Below are 21,654 nucleotides of genomic sequence, written 5' to 3'. Positions count from 1 at the left end.
AGTGGGGGATGGGTCCCCCGAGGTAGGGAGGCTGGGGTGAGTAGTGGGGATGGGTCCAGCGAGGTAGGGAGGCTGGGGTGAGTAGTGGGGGATGGGTCCAGCGAGGTAGGGAGGATGGGGTGAGTAGTGGGGGATGGGTCCAGCCAGGTAGTGGCCTGTGGTGAGTAGTGGGGGATGGATCCAGCGAGGTAGTGAGGCTGGGGTGAGTAGTGGGGGATGGGTCCAGCGAGGTAGGGAGGCTGGGGTGAGTAGTGGGGGATGGGTCCAGCTAGGTAGGGGCCTGGGGTGAGTAGTGGGGGATGGGTCCAGCCAGGTAGGGGCCTGGGGTGAGTAGTGGAGGATGGGTCCAGCGAGGTAGGGAGGCTGGGCTGAGTAGTGGGGGATGGGGTGAGTAGTGGGGAATGGGTCCAGCCAGGTAGGGGCCTGGGGTGAGTAGTGGGGGATGGGTCCAGCCATGTAGGGGCCTGGGGTGAGTAGTGGGGAATATGTCCAGCGAGGAGGGAGTCTGGGGTGAGTAGTGGGGGATGGGTCCAGCGAGGGAGGGAGGCTAGGGTGAGTAGTGGGGGATGGGTCCAGCGAGGTAGGGAGGCTGGGGTGAGTAGTGGGGGATGGGTCCAGCCAGGTAGGGGCCTGGGTGAGTAGTGGGGGATGGGTCCAGCGAGGTAGGGGCCTGGGGTGAGTAGTGGGGGATGGGTCCAGCGAGGCAGGGAGGCTGGGGTGAGTAGTGGGGGATGGGTCCAGCGAGATAGGGAGGCTGGGGTGAGTAGTGGGGGATGGGTCCAGCCAGGTAGGGGCCTGTGGTGAGTAGTGGGGGATGGGTCCAGCCAGGTAGGGGCCTGGGTGAGTAGTGGGGGATAGGTCCAGCGAGGTAGGGAGGCTGGGGTGAGTAGTGGGGGATGGGTCCATCCAGGTAGGGGCCTGGGGTGAGTAGTGGGGGATGGGTCCAGCGAGGTAGGGGCCTGGGGTGAGTAGTGGGGGATGGGTCCAGCGAGGCAGGGAGGCTGGGGTGAGTAGTGGGGGATGGGTCCAGCGAGATAGGGAGGCTGGGGTGAGTAGTGGGGGATGGGTCCAGCCAGGTAGGGGCCTGTGGTGAGTAGTGGGGGATGGGTCCAGCCAGGTAGGGGCCTGGGTGAGTAGTGGGGGATAGGTCCAGCGAGGTAGGGAGGCTGGGGTGAGTAGTGGGGGATGGCTCCATCCAGGTAGGGGCCTGGGGTGAGTAGTGGGGGATGGGTCCAGCGAGGGAGGGAGGCTGAGGTGAGTAGTGGGGGATGGGTCCAGCGAGGTAGGGAGGCTGGGGTGAGTAGTGGGGGATGGGTCCATCCAGGTAGGGGCCTGGGGTGAGTAGTGGGGGATGGGTCCAGCGAGGTAGGGGCCTGGGGTGAGTAGTGGGGGATGGGTCCAGCGAGGTAGGGAGGCTGGGGTGAATAGTGGGGGGTGGGTCCAGCGAGGTTGGGAGGCTGGGGTGAGTAGTGGGGGATGGGTCCATCCAGGTAGGGGCCTGGGGTGAGTAGTGGGGGATGGGTCCAGCGAGGTAGGGGGCCTGGGGTGAGTAGTGGGGGATGGGTCCAGCGAGGTAGGGAGGCTGGGGTGAGTAGTGGGGGATGGTCCAGTGAGGTAGGGGGGCTGGGGTGAGTAGTGGGGGATGGTCCAGCGAGGTAGGGAGGCTGGGGTGAGTAGTGGGGGAAGGGTCCAGCGAGGTAGGGAGGCTGGGGTGAGTAGTGGGGGATGGGTCCAGCGAGGTAGGGAGGCTGGGGTGAGTAGTGGGGGGTGGGTCCAGCGAGGTAGGGAGGCTGGGGTGAGTAGTGGGGGATTGGTCCAGCGAGGTAGGGAAGCTGGGGTGAGTAGTGGTGGATGGGTCCAGCCAGCCAGGTAGGGGCCTGGGGTGAATAGTGGGGGATGGGTCCAGCGAGGTAGGGGGCCTGGGGTGAGTAGTGGGGGATGGGTCCAGCGAGGTAGGGAGGCTGGGGTGAGTAGTGGGGGATGGGTCCAGCGAGGTAGGGAGGCTGGGGTGAGTAGTGGGGAATGGGTCCAGCCAGGTAGGGAGCCTGGGGTGAGTAGTGGGGGATGGGTCCAGCGAGGTAGGGAGGATGGGGTGAGTAGTGGGGGATGGGTCCAGCGAGGTAGGGAGGCTGGGGTGAGTAGTGGGGGATGGGTCCAGCTAGGTTGGGGCCTGGGGTGAGTAGTGGGGGATGGGTCCAGCCAGGTAGGGGCCTGGGGTGAGTAGTGGGGGATGGGTCCAGCGAGGTAGGGAGGCTGGGCTGAATAGTGGGGGATGGGGTGAGTAGTGGGGGATGGGTCCAGCCAGGTAGGGGCCTGGGGTGAGTAGTGGGGGATGGGTCCAGCCAGGTAGAGGCCTGGGGTGAGTAGTGGGGGATGGGTCCAGCGAGGTAGGGAGGCTGGGGTGAGTAGTGGGGGATGGGTCCAGCCAGGTAGGGAGCCTGGGGTGAGTAGTGGGGGATGGGTCCAGCGAGGTAGGGAGGATGGGGTGAGTAGTGGGGGATGGGTCCAGCGAGGTAGGGAGGCTGCGGTGAGTAGTGGGGGATGTGTCCAGCTAGGTAGGGGCATGGGGTGAGTAGTGAGGGATGGGTCCAGCCAGGTAGGGGCCTGGGGTGAGTAGTGGGGGATGGGTCCAGCGAGGTAGGGAGGCTGGGCTGAATAGTGGGGGATGGGGTGAATAGTGGGGGATGGGTCCAGCCAGGTAGGGGCCTGGGGTGAGTAGTGGGGGATGGGTCCAGCCAGATAGGGGCCTGGGGTGAGTAGTGGGGAATGGGTCCAGCGAGGAGGGAGGCTGGGGTGAGTAGTGGAGGATAGATCAAGCCCGGTAGGGGCCTGGTGTGAGTAGTGGGGGATGGGTCCAGCCAGGTAGGGGCATGGGTGAGTAGTGGGGGATGGGTCCAGCGAGGTAGGGAGGCTGGGTTGAGTAGTCGGGGATGGGTCCAGCGAGGTAGGGAGGCTGGGGTGAGTAGTGGGGGATGGGTCCAGCCAGGAAGGGGCCTGGGTGAGTAGTGGGGGATGGGTCCAGCGAGGTAGGGAGGCTGGGGTGAGTAGTGGGGGATGGCTCCAGCCAGGTAGAGGCCTGGGGTGAGTAGTGGGGGATGGGTCCAGCGAGGTAGGGAGGCTGGGGTGAGTAGTGGGGGATGGGTCCAGCGAGGTAGGGAGGCTGGGGTGAGTAGTGGGGGATGGGTCCATCCAGGTAGGGGCCTGGGGTGAGTAGTGGGGGATGGGTCCAGCGAGGTAGGGTCCTGGGGTGAGTAGTGTGGGATGGGTCCAGCGAGGTAGGGAGGCTGGGGTGAATAGTGGGGGGTGGGTCCAGCGAGGTAGGGAAGCTGGGGTGAGTAGTGGGGGATGGGTCCAGCCAGGTAGGGGCCTGGGGTGAGTATTGGGGGATGGGTCCAGCGAGGTAGGGGGCCTGGGGTGAGTAGTGGGGGATGGGTCCAGCGAGGTAGGGGGGCTGGGGTGAGTAGTGGGGGATGGTCCAGCAAGGTAGGGAGGCTGGGGTGAGTAGTGGGGGATGGGTCCAGAGAGTTAGGGAGGCTGGGGTGAATAGAGGGGATGGGTCCAGCGAGGTAGGGAGGCTGGGGTGAGTAGTGGGGGGTGGGTCCAGTGAGGTAGGGAGGCTGGGGTGAGTAGTGGGGGATGGGTCCAGCCAGCCAGGTAGGGGCCTGGGGTGAGTAGTGGGGGATGGGTCCAGCGAGGTAGGGGGCCTGGGGTGAGTAGTGGGGGATGGGTCCAGCGAGGTAGGGAGGCTGGGGTGAGTAGTGGGGGATGGGTCCAGCGAGGTAGGGAGGCTGGGGTGAGTAGTGGAGGATGGGTCCAGCCAGGTAGGGAGCCTGGGGTGAGTAGTGGGGGATGGGTCCAGCGAGGTAGGGAGGATGGGGTGAGTAGTGGGGGATGGGTCCAGCCAGGTAGGGGCCTGGGGTGAGTAGTGGGAGATGGATCCAGCGAGGTAGGGAGGCTGGGGTGAGTAGTGGGGGATGGGGTGAGTAGTGGGGGATGGGTTCAGCCAGGTAGGGGCCTGGGGTGAGTAGTGGGGGATGGGTCCAGCCAGGTAGGGGCCTGGGGTGAGTAGTGGGAAATGGGTCCAGCGAGGTAGGGAGGCTGGGGTGAGTAGTGGGGGATGGGTCCAGCGAGGGAGGGAGGCTGGGGTGAGTAGTGGGGGATGGGTCCAGCAAGGTAGGGAGGCTGGGGTGAGTAGTGGGGGATGGGTCCAGCCAGGTAGGGGCCTGGGGTGAGTAGTGGGGGATGGGTCCAGCGAGGTAGGGGGCCTGGGGTGAGTAGTGCGGGATGGGTCCAGCGAGGTAGGGAGGCTGGGGTGAGTAGTGGGGGATGGGTCCAGCGAGGTAGGGAGGCTGGGGTGAGTAGTGGGGGATGGGTCCAGCCAGGTAGGGAGCCTGGGGTGAGTAGTGGGGGATGGGTCCAGCGAGGTAGGGAGGATGGGGTGAGTAGTGGGGGATGGGTCCAGCCAGGTAGGGGCCTGGGGTGAGTAGTGGGAGATGGATCCAGCGAGGTAGGGAGTCTGGGGTGAGTAGTGGGGGATGGGGTGAGTAGTGGGGGATGGGTTCAGCCAGGTAGGGGCCTGGGGTGAGTAGTGGGGGATGGGTCCAGCCAGGTAGGGGCCTGGGGTGAGTAGTGGGAAATGGGTCCAGCGAGGTAGGGAGGCTGGGGTGAGTAGTGGGGGATGGGTCCAGCGAGGGAGGGAGGCTGGGGTGAGTAGTGGGGGATGGGTCCAGCAATGTAGGGAGGCTGGGGTGAGTAGTGGGGGATGGGTCCAGCGAGGGAGGGAGGCTGGGGTGAGTAGTGGGGGATGGGTCCAGCGAGGTAGGGAGGCTGGGGTGAGTAGTGGGGGATGGCTCCAGCCAGGTAGTGGCCTGGGGTGAGTAGTGGGGGATGGGTCCAGCGAGGTAGGGAGGCCTGGGTGAGTAGTGGGGGATGGGTCCAGCGAGGTAGGGAGGCTGGGGTGAGTAGTGGGGGATGGGTCCATCCAGGTAGGGGCCTGGGGTGAGTAGTGGGGTATGGGTCCAGCGAGGCAGGGGCCTGGGGTGAGTAGTGGGGGAGGGGTCCAGCGAGGTAGGGAGGCTTGGGTGAATAGTGGGGGGTAGGTCCAGCGAGGTAGGGAGGCTGGGGTGAGTAGTGGGGGATGGGTCCAGCCAGGTAGGGGCCTGGGGTGAGTAGTGGGGGATGGGTCCAGCGAGGTAGGGGGCCTGGGGTGAGTAGTGGGGGATGGGTCCAGCGAGGTAGGGGGGCTAGGGTGAGTAGTGGGGGATGGTCCAGCGAGGTAGGGAGGCTGGGGTGAGTAGTGGGGGATGGGTCCAGAGAGGTAGGGAGGCTGGGGTGAATAGTGGGGGATTGGTCCAGCGAGGTAGGGGCCTGGGGTGAGTAGTGCGGGATGGGTCCAGCGAGGTAGGGAGGCTGGGGTGAGTAGTGGGGGGTAGGTTTAGCGAGGTAGGGAGGCTGGGGTGAGTAGTGGGGGATGGGTCCAGCCAGGTAGGGGCCTGGGGTGAGTAGTGGGGGATGGGTCCAGTGAGGTAGGGGGCCTGGGGTGAGTAGTGGGGGATGGGAGCAGCGAGGTAGGGGGGCTGGGGTGAGTAGTGGGGGATGGTCCAGCGAGGAGGGGAGCCTGGGGTGAGTAGTGGGGGATGGGTCCAGAGAGGTAGGGAGGCTGGGGTGAATAATGGGGGATGGGTCCAGTGAGGTAGGGAGGCTGGGTGAGTAGTGGGGGGTGGGTCCAGCGAGGTAGGGAGGCTGGGGTGAGTAGTGGGGGGTGGGTCCAGCGATGTAGGGAGGCTGGGGTGAGTAGTGGGGGGTGGGTCCAGTGAGGTAGGGAGGCTGGGGTGAGTAGTGGGGGATGGGTCCAGCGAGGTAGGGAGGCTGGGGTGAGTAGTGGGGGGTGGGTCCAGCCAGGCAGGGAGGTTGGGGTGAGTAGTGGGGGTGGGTCCAGCGAGGTCGGGAGGCTGGGGTGAGTAGTGGGGGATGGGTCCAGCCAGGTAGGGAGCCTGGGGTGAGTAGTGGGGGAAGGGTCCAGCGAGGTAGAGAGGATGGGGTGAGTAGTGGGGGATGGGTCCAGCCAGGTAGGGGCCTGGGATGAGTAGTGGGGGATGGATGCAGAGAGGTAGGGAGGCTGGGGTGAGTAGTGGGGGATGGGTCCAGTGAGGTAGGGATGCTGGGGTGAGTAGTGGGGGATGGGTCCAGCTAGGTAGGGGCCTGGGGTGAGTAGTGGGGGATGGGTCCAGCCAGGTAGGGGCCTGGAGTGAGTAGTGGGGGATGCGTCCAGCGAGGTAGGGAGGCTGGGGTGAGTAGTGGGGGATGGGGTGAGTAGTGGGGGATGGGTCCAGCGAGGTAGGGATGCTGGGGTGAGTAGTGGGGGATGGGTCCAGCTAGGTAGGGGCCTGGGGTGAGTAGTGGGGGATGCGTCCAGAGAGGTAGGGAGGCTGGGGTGAGTAGTGGGGGATGGGGTGAGTAGTGGGGGATGGGTCCAGCCAGGTAGGGGCCTGGGGTAAGTAGTGGGGGATGGGTCCAGCCAGGTAGGGGCCTGGGGTGAGTAGTGGGGAATGGGTCCAGCGAGGTAGGGAGGCTGGGGTGTGTAGTGGGGGATGGGTCCAGGGAGGGAGGGAGGCTGGGGTGAGTAGTGGGGGATGGGTCCAGTGAGGTAGGGAGGCTGGGGTGAGTAGTGGGGGATGGGTCCAGCCAGGTAGGGGCCTGGTGTGACTAGTGGGGTAAGGATCCAGCCCGGTAGGGGCCTGGTGTGAGTAGTGGGGGATGGGTCCAGCCAGGTAGGGGCATGGGTGAGTAGTGGGGGATGGGTCCAGCGAGGTAGGGAGGCTGGGGTGAGTAGTGGGGGATGGGTCTAGCGAGGTAGGGGCCTGGGGTGAGAAGTGGGGGATGGGTCCAGCGAGGTAGGGAGGCTGGGGTGAGTAGTGGGGGATGGGTCCAGCGAGGTAGGGAGGCTGGGGTGAGTAGTGGGGGATGGGTCCATCCAGGTAGGGGCCTGGGGTGAGTAGTGGGGGATGGGTCCAGCGAGGTAGGGGCCTGGGGTGAGTAGTGGGGGATGGGGCCAGCGAGGTAGGGAGGCTGGAGTGAGTAGTGGGGGGTGGGTCCAGCGAGGTAGGGAGGCTGGGGTGAGTAGTGGGGGATGGGTCCATCCAGGTAGGGGCATTGGGTGAGTAGTGGGGGATGGGTCCAGCGAGGTAGGGAGGCTGGGGTGAGTAGTGGGGGGTGGGTCCAGCGAGGTAGGGAGGCTGGGGTGAGTAGTGGGGGATGGGTCCAGCCAGGTAGGGGCCTGGGGTGAATAGTGGGGGATCGGTCCAGCGTGGTAGGGGGGCTGGGGTGAGTAGTGGGGGATGGTCCAGCGAGGTAGGGAGGCTGGGGTGAGTAGTGGGGGATGGGTCCAGAGAGGTAGGGAGGCTGGGGTGAATAGTGGGGGATGGGTCCAGCGAGGTAGGTAGGCTGGGGTGAGTAGTGGGGGATGGGTCCAGCGAGGTAGGGAGGCTGGGGTGAGTAGTGGGGGGTGGGTCCATCGAGGTAGGGAGGCTGGGGTGAGTAGTGGGGGTGGGTCCAGCCAGGCAGGGAGGCTGGGGTGAGTGGTGGGGGGTGGGTCCAGCGAGGTAGGGAGGCTGGGGTGAGTAGTGGGGGGTGGTTCCAGGCAGGCAGGGAGGCTGGGGTGAGTAGGGCCCCGCGTGGAGGCGATGCACAGAGGGGAGCGAGGATCCTGGGAGATTGTAGAAGGTACACAGAGCAAAGGTCAATGCTGTATTGTTGGTTTGGTTTATTATTTGTAATGTGCCGGAATACCCGAGGGTAACAGGGCGCAGCAGATACAAGAATTTGCGAAGCGTAGTTACAGACAGTAAAATATATACACGGCATATACGCAGTAATAATGTAGGAGAGCACACAGTATATACATATATACAGTTAACAATTGCATAATCGGATGAAAGGAGGGAGAGGCGTCCTGGTTCAGTATGTTTAGATGGCTGCTGTCTTCAGCCAAGACATCAACTTGGAGCGGAAGTTTTGATAGGGTAAGTCCATTCTAAGAGTGGGTGGTAGGGAGTTCCACAGTTTCGCCGCTTTCACTGGAAAGATATTGCCTCCTATGGTAGAGCGTTTGTAGTTAGGGACGGAGAGCCAGTCTCTATATGCTAACCTTGTCGGTCTCGAGGATGTCAGTCTGTGAAATCTGTCTGTCAAGTAGATGGGGGCCGCGTTATTAAGTGACTTGTGGGTGAGTGAGGCAGTTTTAAGGGAGATTTTGTCTTTAATGGGGGTCCAATTGTTCTGCTGGCTGTATACTGTTATGTGGTCTCTTCTGGAGATGCCCAAAGCCGCTCTAAGTGCATTATTCTGGAGGGTTTGAAGCCTGCTAGTAATGGCTTTGGAGGATCCAAGATAAAGCGCGTTACAGTAGTCTAAGCGGGATAGTATGAGGGCTCTGGCCAAGGTTAGGCAGCTGGTGACGGATAGAAAGGGTTTGGCTGTGCGGATCAATTTGCACGTGTAAGCCGTGGAGGAGGCTAGTGAGTTCACTTGTCTATTAAAGGAGAAGTTGGAATCCAAGTAGAAGCCCAGTGTTTTGACTTCATGTCCCACTCTGATGATGTTGCCATCAATCATGAAGGAGGAGTAAGCTGGGCTTAATTTCTTTAGGCTGGCAGTGGTACCCAAGGTGATGAGTTCAGTTTTATCATCATTCAGGCATAGACCGTGGGTGGCCATCCATGCCTGGATGATGATGTAAACCCTATTCACCAAGGCCAAATCCTTTCCATAATCTCCAGAAAGCGGAAGGAGGATCTGAGTATCATCTGCATAGTTAGTGTAGGTGATACTGAGATGATCCATGTTAGGGAGAATTCTCTGTTTAGGCTGAATTTCCTAACCTAGTGAGTCCCCCAGCAGCTTTGCTGGATTTCTGGAGTTTGTTTTTTCCATCCTGCCAAGGGTGTGACCCTTTTCCTCTCACTCTTGGACATGTATGTGTGTGATTCCTTTGAGTTGTCAATGTGTTCGATGGGCTATGGGGTCTTTTACTCCATAGGGTCTCATAAGTTTTTCTATGTGTGTCACTCCGCACCCTACGTGTCGTGACACGGGGGCACCCTAGCTGGTCCCCCCACCATAGACTCCATACCCGGGGACTGACTACCGTCTCCCCGGGCATGTAAAGTCACCATTGGCTTTACTAGACCTAAATTTGCTAACAGAACTAGTACCAACCATCTTATTGTGGACGTGCTAGTAGGGGTAATTCGATTACTCCTGGATATGTTACTCGAGGGGGCACTGTCCCGTCCCTCCTCGTCGAGTTTTGGCTGGTGGCAGTGGAAACTACTTGTTATGTTCGACCCCGAGCATAACCCTATGGGATTCGTCCCATTGTTGAGGATTGATACTGTTTTTCGTTAATCTCCAACGTACCACCGATCTACTTATCTTAAATAGGTTTATCGAGTGGTATTTTCTGCCAGAACTCGGGTTGTAAAATGGCGTCTGTGTTTTTCTCTGTGACTCCTAAACCAAAGGTTGAGCCCTTTGTTCCACTTTTGGCGGGCCAGTGGACAGAGACCCTCCAAGGTGGCGCCATTCTGTCTGGGTTACCTCAGGGGTGTGGGAGGGGGTTTAGGCACCCTGGACCGAGTTGCCTTGCCAACTCAGGTCGCACTCTGGAGTGATTGGCCCAGGTGGTGAGCCTTCCCGCTCACCACTTAGCATGTATTGATGGACAAGCTAGGCTGAATGAATGGGGGACGTCTGCATAAAAGCAGGGCTTTTGGGACTGGATCTTTAGGAACGTCGCCACTGGACCTAAAAAATCCGACGAGGGTAACGCTGAGCCGACCTGCACGACAACACCTCCGGTGGAGCCCTGCGGAACCGTCTCACAATCTCCCGACGACAGAAGAGATCTCCCTGCCGGAGAGGCTCTTTCCCTGGCTGGTGGGAACAACCAGTCTTCTTCTTCTTTGTGCTTTTTGATCGCCCTGGACGCAGTGGTCGAATTGCCCGTGCAGAGCACCCGGCAACCGGATAGCCACTACTCCGGCATCGTGATCGAAAAGTGGTGCCTTGTGACGAAGCCCTCCGTGGCTAGTTTCTTCCCTGGTGGTGCACCGGACATCTTCTCTTCGACGACGAGAGCATCTCTTCTCTTGGCCAAGACCCGTCGTGCATCCACCACCAGGAACAACTGCCCCCGCTGGAGTGGTCTTCCAAAACAAGGTACCGTAACCGCCTGGCTTCCCTTATCGATCGGTCCGTGTGAGGTATTTGATTCCTCTCCGTTCCGTTGGGTTGTCTCCAAGCTTTATTCACTCTTTGTTCTGAACTGGTTCAACCTGTCGCTAACCAAACTGCTAACTAAGACTTGAATGCATCACCCATAGAGACTTTCCAGGACATCGTGCCATACCTCTCACCGAGTGGGCCTGGCCGCCGAACTGTATGATCTAGTGTGATTAATGCCTTCTTGCCTTGCATTTTTACCTGCTTCAGTACGAACCGTGTTGACTTCATTACCTGCCTATCTCTTCTCTCCCTTCCTCACTAAATATTCGAGTGTCATCTGGGTTGAGGTATACACCTCTGTCTGAAAATAAGTGGTACCGTAGGACCTAGAGTTGTCGATATTGTGTTGTCGGGGATTGAGCTTTATTCCATTCTGCAGAGTAATTGCATTTTTGATTTGTTTGCCGTGGTTCGCTTTAGTATTTTCCGTAGATGTTCTGTTATTAATAAATAACTTGCTATCTTTATACTAAAGCCTAGTTGCGTGTTTACTCGTTTTGCTGCGAAGAATTACCCTATCTTGTATGCTCCCTATACTGACCAACTTTTCTTGGGAGAAGTCTGACTGCTCAGCCACAGCTACCAATTGAATCTGTGTGGTACAGACTGCTACCAAGTGGGTTCATCGCAACACCTGTAGTCCTAAATCTTTTGCAGAGGTCCCAGAGGGAGCTGCACAGGTTTCCGCCTAACACTGGTGTACAGCGGTGGGATTAGTATCGAGCATACAGTTTAGAGTGTTTTTCGACGCTGTAGGACGACTAACCACAAAACGTTACAAAAGCAACTTTCAAAAAAAAAAAACATGTCTACGATGGAAATTTACAGCCAAGAGTCTTTGTCAGATAAAAATACTGAGAGTCTGCGAGCTCTCTGTAGACAAGAGAATCTTCCTGTAAAAGGCAAGAAGTTAGAACTGATAGAGAGATTGCTGGCGAACCAAAGTCTGGGTACTGGTTCAGAGGAACCAAACTCTCCAGCAACTGTAGATAACAGTAATGGTGTTGATCTGAATCGTAATTCTGATGATAGCGATGAAGAGGCTGACGAGGACGGCGAGGCTAACGAAACTGTCTCACCTGTTCCTCTACCTGCCTTACCAACTGTGCCTACGGGGCCAATACCAGGTCCCACGAGTAATGCTGCTTATTTTGAACTTGAAAAAATGAAGCTCGAATTAGAACATAAACGGTTCTTGGCTCAAACTGAGCAGAGGCAAGCTGAGTTAAGACTCAGGGAAATAGAGTTTAATCATGAGTTAGAAATGAAAAAGTTGTCTATGGAAAATGCTTCTCTCTCCTCTGGTTCCTCTAGGAGCTCCAGTCCCAAAAGACCCCGGATGCCGAAGGAATTAGTGGGTATGTACGAACCGAGATTGGATGTGTTGGATTGGTTGAAACTGTTTGAATACAATCATGGGCTCCAGGACATCACTGGGAATGCGTTGCTTCCCTGGTTGTTCTCTAGGCTTCCTCCTGTTGCGACTGATGTGGTAATGGAATTGGGGGAGGTGGATAAGACGGATTACGAAAGTGTGAAACTAGCATTGATAGCTAGATTCGGGAAGACCCCTTCCCAGTATCTTAAGAGGTTTAGAACCCTCAAAAAGCATGATGGTACCCCTTGGGCTACCTGGGTGAGTGAAGGGTTGAAAAACTTAGAGGGATGGATTAAGGGTTACAAAGTTAACACTTACGAGGGTATGCGAAATCTTTTTATGTTGGAGTCGATTTATGATGCCTGTTCTCCCGACATCAGACAGCACTTGGCTGACTCGAAGGAATTAGATTCCAGGGCTCTAGCTAAGGCTGCTGACTTGTGGGTTGCCAACAGGGCTACTCACAAGGATTCTGGGGCAACTCAGAAGAAGGACGAGGGAAAACAGCCTAAAAAAGACTCAAAGGAGAATTCGAATAACTCACATTCCAAAGAGGGCCCCAAACAAAACCAGAAGGGTAAGCCACCGGGAAAACCACAGCAGAATAGTATGTCTTCTGGTGCCAAACCGGAAGGAGGTCAGAACAAGCCACCATTCCAGAAAGCATTCGGGAAATGCTTTGTTTGTGGCTCGACTGATCACGTGAAAGGAGATCCCAGATGTAAGGGTAAACCTTCAGGGGTCCAGCTTGTCTCCTTAGCCTTCGCTCCAGAGGAGGAAGTCCAAATGGCAAGTGGAAACTTTCTACTGCTAGCTGACGAACCCATTGGAGTCTCAGCCAGCGTTTCTTTAGTATCTCTGGGGTTGTGGGAACAACAGAATTTAGATGTCTATAATTCTATCCCCGATAATACTAAAGAGTATTATAAGGACAGTGTCCAGGTGAATGGTCAGGAGACGCCTGCCATTAGGGACACTGGGGCCAGCATAACTGTGGTGGATAAATCGTTTTTTCAGGCTGAGGATGTTGCTAAGGCACCCAAACGCCTCACCAAGTTAGCTGGAGGGCCTGTGCAGATGCTTCCCCAATTACCAGTTCTCATCCAGTGTAACGACATGACTGTAAAGATACCTGTCAGCATACAGAGTGAGGTACCAGGACGCGTACTGTTGGGTAACGATTTAAAAACTCTCGGAGTTGTATCGCATACTCCCAGACCTCCTAGTAAACGGTTACAGGAGCTAACCAGACCTGCAAGAGAGAGGACCCTGCGCGGAACTCTCGGGGAGATGATGAAGAAAGAGATCACTCCTGCTCCATTGGAAATGGCGGCCGCTGTCTCTAGGAACACAGAAGTAAAAGGGAAACCTAAAACTTCTAAACCAAAACCAACAGCCCACATTCCAATGCAGCCGACACGGACTTCCCCGCGGTTGTCCAACGTCACACCCGTAACTCCACCTCCAGCTGAGGCTGAGGGGGAAATACAACCCTGTATGGTAGAATTAGACTCTGAAGAAGAGCTAATGGAAGGCCAAGAACTCATTGGAGATCTGGATCCTGTTGACCATCCTGAGCTGCAGTCGTTACTGGCAGAAGGTGGACCCAGCAGGGCGGACTTCAGTAAGGGACAGAGAGAATGTCCAACTCTGGAAGGTCTTCGCCGTCAGGCAGAAACTCAGGCTGAAGGGCAAGAGCCTGGGAAACATAGGTTGCACTGGGAAGATGGCCTCTTCTATAGTGAACCGACCGAGTCTGCACCTGGAGACTACAAACGCCTTGTAGTACCCCAAGAGAACAGACCACAGTTCTTGCAGTTAGCCCACGAGATTCCTTTGGCTGGTCACTTGAGTTTCAAGAAGACTAAGGAAAGGCTCTCGCTCTACTTCTATTGGCCAAAGATGGGGGCCGAAGTAGAAAAACACTGCAGAAGCTGCCATACCTGCCAGATCTCTGGTAAGGTTGGGTCCAAGAATGTGGCACCGTTAGTGCCTCTTTCCGTTGTGGGAGTCCCATTTGAGAGAGTAGGGATTGATATCGTTGGTCCCCTTGATCCTCCAACCTCCTCAGGCAACAGATTTATACTTGTTGTAGTAGACCATGCTACTAGGTATCCTGAGGCAATTCCTATGAGGACTGTTACAGCTCCGGCTGTGGCTAAGGCCCTCCTTGGTATTTTTACTAGGGTCGGATTTCCTAAGGAAGTTATCTCTGACAGGGGGTCAAATTTTATGTCCCACTACATGAAAGCCATGTGGAAAACCTGCGGGGTAATTTACAAGTTCTCAACGGCTTACCACCCACAAACCAATGGGTTGGTAGAACGGTTCAACCGAACCATGAAGAGCATGATAGGTGCTCTAGAAGAACCCCTTAAACGTAAATGGGACCTTCTATTGCCATGCCTTCTTTTTGCTTATAGAGAAGTCCCTCAGGAGGGAGTAGGCTACTCTCCCTTCGAACTGCTCTATGGTCATCCCGTCAGAGGTCCATTGGCCCTGATTAAGGAGGGGTTGGAGAGTGCTCCTTCCCCCAAGCCAGTCAGAGTGACTGACTACGTGATAGGTCTCCGGAGGAGAATGTCACACCTGATGACAGAAGCAAGCGATAACTTGAAAACTGGACAAGCATTGGTCAAGCACTGGCACGATCAAAAGGCTAACATGGTTGAGTTCGCTCAAAACCAGCTTGTTCTTGTTATGATCCCCACAAGACAGAGGGCCTTGCAAGATAAATGGATGGGACCCTACCGAGTAGTGGGTAAGCTCGGCGAGGTTAACTATCTGGTGGACTTGGGCAACCCCAAGGAGGCTCCGACAGTCTTTCACACCAACCGACTTAAAGCGTATGTCTCACGACCTGATGTAGGAGCGTTGCTTCTAGCATCAGCCGAGGAAGAAGAAGAGAGTGAAGCTCTTCCGGATCTCCTCAGAGGCTTACCTTTAGATGAAAAAATTGAAGGAGTAAATCTCTCCTCCAATCTGACACCCGAGCAACAAGAAGAGTGTAAGTCTATGTTGAATCAGTTTGCCTCTCTGTTCTCGCTCTCACCAGGCTTGACCCCTTGGGGCCAGCACGAGATACTCACTGGTGACTGTCTGCCTGTCAAAAGCAGAGGATATCGCATGTCAGAAAACGTAAGAACCCACATCAAAGGTGAGGTCAGCAAGATGCTTGATCTCGGGGTAATAGAGCCCTCTACTAGTCCATGGTCTAGCCCAGTTGTGTTAGTACCAAAGGCCGGATCTAAAGAACTTAGATTCTGCGTGGATTATAGAGCTCTTAACGCAGTCACCATGACTGATGCCCACCCTTTGCCAAGGACAGATGAGTTGGTGGATAAACTTGGCGCCGCCAAATTCCTCAGCACATTTGACTTGACGTCAGGCTATTGGCAAATAGCCCTGACCAACCATGCCAAGGAGAAAACTGCATTTTCTACCCCCGTTGGTTTATACCAGTTTACGGTAATGCCTTTCGGACTAAAAAATGCACCTGCTACGTTTCAACGGATGGTAAACCAGGTTCTAACCGGGATGGAGGACTTCTGCATGGCATACTTGGATGACATAGCAGTGTTCAGCAATTCCTGGGACAAACATGTAACCCACCTGAGAGATGTTTTGCAGGCTCTTGGACGAGCCAATCTGACCATAAAGGCGAGTAAATGCCAAATTGGACAGAGTAAGGTAGTCTACCTTGGGCATGAGGTAGGCGGTGGAGAAATAAGGCCTTTGCTCAGTAAGATTGAAGCTGTGCAAAATTGGACAACACCGACTACTCAGACTCAGGTGAGAGCCTTCCTAGGCCTCACCGGGTATTACAGGAATTTCATAGAGAACTATGGGACCATAGCTTCTCCACTGAATGTCATCTCCTCGCCCAAATTCCCTAAAAAGGTTAAATGGAACGAGGAGTGCAATCAGGCTTTTGAAAACCTGAAAAAGGCTCTTTGCCAAGCCCCAGTACTCAGAGCTCCTGATTACCGCCAACACTTCATTGTGCAGACAGACGCTTCCAATGTAGGGATAGGTGCCGTACTCAGTCAACTGGATGGGAAAGGTAGGGAGCACCCCGTTTGCTACATCAGCCGCAAGCTGAAGGATCCTGAAACAAGGTGGGCAACAATCGAAAGAGAATGCTTTGCTATCGTGTGGGCTCTGAAGAAGTTTAGGCCATACTTGTATGGTTCTACTTTTGTTATTCAGACTGACCACCAACCCTTGAGATGGTTAATGCAAATGAAAGGGGAAAACCCGAAACTACTGAGATGGTCGATCTGCCTGCAAGGGTTCGATTTCACCATTGAGCACAGGTCAGGGTGTCACCACCAAAATGCTGATGGTCTCTCTAGGATGTATATCATCGACTAGAGGTATGAGATTCATCCAGGAGTAGATTAAATCCTCCTGTCCCTTAGTCTGGGGGGGGGGGCGAGTGTTAGGGAGAATTCTCTGTTTAGGCTGAATTTCCTAACCTAGTGAGTCCCCCAGCAGCTTTGCTGGATTTCTGGAGTTTGTTTTTTCCATCCTGCCAAGAGTGTGACCCTTTTCCTCTCACTCTTGGACATGTATGTGTGTGATTCCTTTGAGTTGTCAATGTGTTCGATGGGCTATGGGGTCTTTTACTCCATAGGGTCTCATAAGTTTTTCTATGTGTGTCACTCCGCACCCTACGTGTCGTGACACGGGGGCACCCTAGCTGGTCCCCCCACCATAGACTCCATACCCGGGGACTGACTACCGTCTCCCCGGGCATGTAAAGTCACCATTGGCTTTACTAGACCTAAATTTGCTAACAGAACTAGTACCAACCATCTTATTGTGGACGTGCTAGTAGGGGTAATTCGATTACTCCTGGATCTGTTACTCGAGGGGGCACTGTCCCGTCCCTCCTCGTCGAGTTTTGGCTGGTGGCAGTGGAAACTACTTGTTATGTTCGACCCCGAGCATAACCCTATGGGATTCGTCCCATTGTTGAGGATTGATACTGTTTTTCGTTAATCTCCAACGTACCACCGATCTACTTATCTTAAATAGGTTTATCGAGTGGTATTTTCTGCCAGAACTCGGGTTGTAAAATGGCGTCTGTGTTTTTCTCTGTGACTCCTAAACCAAAGGTTGAGCCCTTTGTTCCACTTTTGGCGGGCCTCTGGACAGAGACCCTCCAAGGTGGCGCCATTCTGTCTGGGTTACCTCAGGGGTGTGGGAGGGGGTTTAGGCACCCTGGACCGAGTTGCCTTGCCAACTCAGGTCGCACTCTGGAGTGATTGGCCCAGGTGGTGAGCCTTCCCGCTCACCACTTAGCATGTATTGATTGACAAGCTAGGCTGAATGAATGGGGGACGTCTGCATAAAAGCAGGGCTTTTGGGACTGGATCTTTAGGAACGTCGCCACTGGACCTAAAAAATCCGACGAGGGTAACGCTGAGCCGACCTGCACGACAACACCTCCGGTGGAGCCCTGCGGAACCGTCTCACAATCTCCCGACGACAGAAGAGATCTCCCTGCCGGAGAGGCTCTTTCCCTGGCTGGTGGGAACAACCAGTCTTCTTCTTCTTTGTGCTTTTTGATCGCCCTGGACGCAGTGGTCGAATTGCCCGTGCAGAGCACCCGGCAACCGGATAGCCACTACTCCGGCATCGTGATCGAAAAGTGGTGCCTTGTGACGAAGCCCTCCGCGGCTGGTTTCTTCCCTGGTGGTGCACCGGACATCTTCTCTTCGACGACGAGAGCATCTCTTCTCTTGGCCAAGACCCGTCGTGCATCCACCACCAGGAACAACTGCCCCCGCTGGAGTGGTCTTCCACAACAAGGTACCGTAACCGCCTGGCTTCCCTTATCGATCGGTCCGTGTGAGGTATTTGATTCCTCTCCGTTCCGTTGGGTTGTCTCCAAGCTTTATTCACTCTTTGTTCTGAACTGGTTCAACCTGTCGCTAACCAAACTGCTAACTAAGACTTGAATGCATCACCCATAGAGACTTTCCAGGACATCGTGCCATACCTCTCACCGAGTGGGCCTGGCCGCCGAACTGTATGATCTAGTGTGATTAATGCCTTCTTGCCTTGCATTTTTACCTGCTTCAGTACGAACCGTGTTGACTTCATTACCTGCCTATCTCTTCTCTCCCTTCCTCACTAAATATTCGAGTGTCATCTGGGTTGAGGTATACACCTCTGTCTGAAAATAAGTGGTACCGTAGGACCTAGAGTTGTCGATATTGTGTTGTCGGGGATTGAGCTTTATTCCATTCTGCAGAGTAATTGCATTTTTGATTTGTTTGCCGTGGTTCGCTTTAGTATTTTCCGTAGATGTTCTGTTATTAATAAATAACTTGCTATCTTTATACTAAAGCCTAGTTGCGTGTTTACTCGTTTTGCTGCGAAGAATTACCCTATCTTGTATGCTCCCTATACTGACCAACTTTTCTTGAGAGAAGTCTGACTGCTCAGCCACAGCTACCAATTGAATCTGTGTGGTACAGACTGCTACCAAGTGGGTTCATCGCAACACCTGTAGTCCTAAATCTTTTGCAGTGGTCCCAGAGGGAGCTGCACAGGTTTCCGCCTAACAATCCAGATCATCGAAAAGGGGCTTGGTGAATATGTTATACAGTGTAGGGGAGACACAGGAGCCCTGAGGTACGCCACGGGTGATGGGTATAGGGTCTGCAGCATCTATGGGCGAAAAAACCCTCATGGTTCTGCCATCGAGGAAGGATCCAATCCATGTAATGGCCTCGGGGGAGAAATGGGCAGCCGTGTGTAGGTGGGTGCAAAGGACCGAGTGGTCGACCAGGTCGAAAGCTGCAGATAGGTCAAGGAGGAGGAGTAACGCTGCTTGGCCATTGTCTCTGAGCAGATCGATCTGTGTTTTAAGGTCGATGAGAGCTGTCTCAGTCCCATGTTGGGGTCAGAAGCCTGATTGTCTGGCTCCTAACAGGTGGTGTTCTTCCAAGTGCTTCTGTATTTGAACATAGGCTACCTTGTCCAGGATTTTCAGGAGGAATGGTACCGTTGTTATGGGTCTGTAATTAGTGGGGGTAGCTGGGTCAAGAGTAGTTTTTTTTTAGTAAAGGTAGAACCCAGGATTGTTTTAGATTAGTTGGGATGGACCCAATGGTGAAGGATGCATTGATTAACTTTGTGATTAATGGGGAGAGGTCACGGGCAGCGTCTTTTATAAACTGAGTTGGGCATAGGTCTCCCTGGCAGTTAGAAGGCTTCAGTGACAAGATGATTTTCTCGACTTCGAGGATGGTCACTTTTGTGAAATTGAATCGGGTATGTTCACTTGTAGTCTGCTTCTCTGGTAGCTTGGACAGGGCAGGGTTATTCAAAGATGCTTTTTTGCAGGATATTTTATTTTGTAACGTGGCGATTTTGTTAGCTAAGGCATTTTGGATGTCGGTGCACCAGTTCTTATCCTTGATGCAGTTGTCTGGTGGTGCTATAGGGGTTTCCACTTCTTTCAGAATAGAAAATAGTTCCTTCATGTTTGAACTGGCTTGGGAGATGCGGGAGTCAAAGGATGTGCGTTTGGCTAAGATGATTTCTTTTTTATACATGGCCGCTGGTTTGGTGAATTTGATTTTGTTGGCTACTGATGGGTCTCTTTTCCAAATAGTTTCACAATTTCTTTTTTTCTGTCTTAAGCCTTTGAGGAATGGTGTGTACCAGTTGTTCAAGTGTGTTTTGGGCTTGCTTGACCTAAGTTTGAGAGGGGCGATTAAGCCCAGGGAGGTGGACATCATTTTATGATATTTCTCGACTAGGCTCTCAGGATTCAGGTTGTCAGGGTGTGAGTTAAGTGTGGGGAGAAGGTTGGGAATGAGTCTCTCCGCCGTGATGCTCTTTTTGTTTCTCGTGAGAGTGGGTGGGGCCCTACTAGACTGCATAGGAGGGGGTCTGGTGGTGGACAGCAGGAATGATACCAGGTGGTGGTCGGTCCAGGCTAGTGGAGAGATGTCAGTGATGTTAGCTAGGCAATTATAGTCAGCCACCCAGTCAAGTATTCTCCCCTTGTCATGGGTGGGTTGTAGGCTTCTTTGAGTAAATCCTAATTCAGTCAGGGTGTTCAGCGTGGTGATGGCGGCTTGGTCGGCGGGGTTGTTGAAACCCAAATTGAAGTCTTCCAAGGTGAGCACCTGTGTAGAGTTTTTTAGGTTAGTCGATAGGATAGTTTTAAGATCCTTATCGAATGTACCTAATGGGCCTGGAGGGCGATAGATCACATGGATGTTAAGGGTTTGGGTGTTGGTAATGGGAACTTTGGCTGAGAGTAGTTCGCAAGAGGGGACGCTGATGGTGGTAGCTACTCTAATAGTAAGGCTACATTTATGAATGATGGCAACACCGCCTCCTCTGGAGTTAGGTCGGTCTTGTCTCAAGATAGTGTAATTATCAGGGACTGCTAGTATAAGCATCGGGCCTGCTGCCGGATGGAGCCAGGTCTCTGTAATGGCAAGGAGGTCTAGGTCTTCATTAATAATTAAGTCTGCAATTTCAGTTGCGTGAACTATTAGGGATCTGCGTTGATTAACGCTCCGCTGATTTGGGGGCTCGCTGAGGGTGTAGTGGAAGTAGAGGCTGACAACTTCTGTATGGGTTTAGTATTTCTCTGGTTAGTGGGGAGAGGTGGGTATTTTGTAAGGTGGTTCAGAGATGATTCAAGTTTGAAGTTGGTGGAGTTGGTGGGAGTGGTGCTAGGTCTCGTTGTGGTGGGCAAGGAATGGGCGAGTGGCTCGTGGATTTTGGCTAATCTAGCTCTGAGTCTAGTATTCCTGTCTATGGTGGGGCAGGGGATGCTAACTAGTGGCACAAAGGGTGCCTCACTTATCATTGGCGGTATGCCGTTGGATGAGAAGGAGTTAGGTAAGGTTGTGCACGTGGTAGTTGGAAGTTGAGGCAACATGTTGGGCAGTATGATGGTTATTGAGAAGAGAGAAGCAGTAGGGGGCGCATGCAGAGGCTGGCACAGGAATGCACCCTGTGAGGCACAGGGTGGCATAAAAGCATTAAAGCTGAGAAGAGGATGGAGGGATGTTTAGGTTGATGCCAGAGAGAACCCCCGGATTGTGGGGCTTGGGTTAGGAGGTCAGGGAAAAGGACAGAGAGTAGAGAATGTGTGTGGCATTGCAGGCTGGGAGGGAGTAAGGAGAGAGAGGCAGAGAGAGAGAGAAAGAGGAGAGGAGAGAGGGGAAGAGAGAGAGAGAGAGAGAGAGAGAGAGAAAGAGGAGAGGAGAGAGGGGAGAGAGAGATGGAGAGAGAGAGACTGACTTCTGGGAGTGGCACTAGAGCCCAGCGGCGCTCCTGGGAGAGACTTTCAGACAATACTACAATGCTGGTGATTGGTGCAGTATAAAGGTTTTATAACATAACAGCAACTCATGGGAGTGATTCTAAGACACGCAGGGTCCTGGGAGAGGCTGAGGGAGACTGGCTTCTACCATGTTGGGGTAAACCGGAAAAGACTTGCTGTCACTTTAATGCCTTTAATCCTGCCCTCAGCAGGAGGAGCAGAAGCGCTAAGTCCCTTGAGACCCTGGGTGAGGCCACTTCTTCCGTGTTGGCATGTCCTGCACACCTAGGTTTCTAGTCACCCCCCCATGAATGAGACCACTTCCCCTCATCCATTTGAGTAATTCCATCCCAATATTCTTGGTAGTGCGGTTTTCTTGCAGGTGTTGCAGGCTTGACTACTGTCAGGAGGCAGAAATGAAAGCTGGACACAAAGTTTGCCATGTTTTAGGTTAAAGACTTTTATTAAGATAACAGGGGTTGGGAAAAGGCCTCTCTGCCCTGCTCTAAGAGGAACGTCCCAGCCTAAAACCAGAAACTAAGAATCTGTCTGTTTCAGGATGTCATCAAAGCCGTCCTCATGTCCATACGTTCTATCCTGACCTTCACACTGCAAACCAAATAACAAAGTGAGAAGGGAAATGTCTGTAACCTGGTGATTGCAAAAAGTATTCATCAATGAAAAATAG

This window comes from Ambystoma mexicanum, chromosome 11, assembly GCF_040938575.1.
Source record: "Ambystoma mexicanum isolate Mex_15411 chromosome 11, UKY_AmexF1_1, whole genome shotgun sequence".
NCBI lineage: Eukaryota > Metazoa > Chordata > Amphibia > Caudata > Ambystomatidae > Ambystoma > Ambystoma mexicanum.
Note: the sequence above shows the minus strand (reverse complement) of the source record.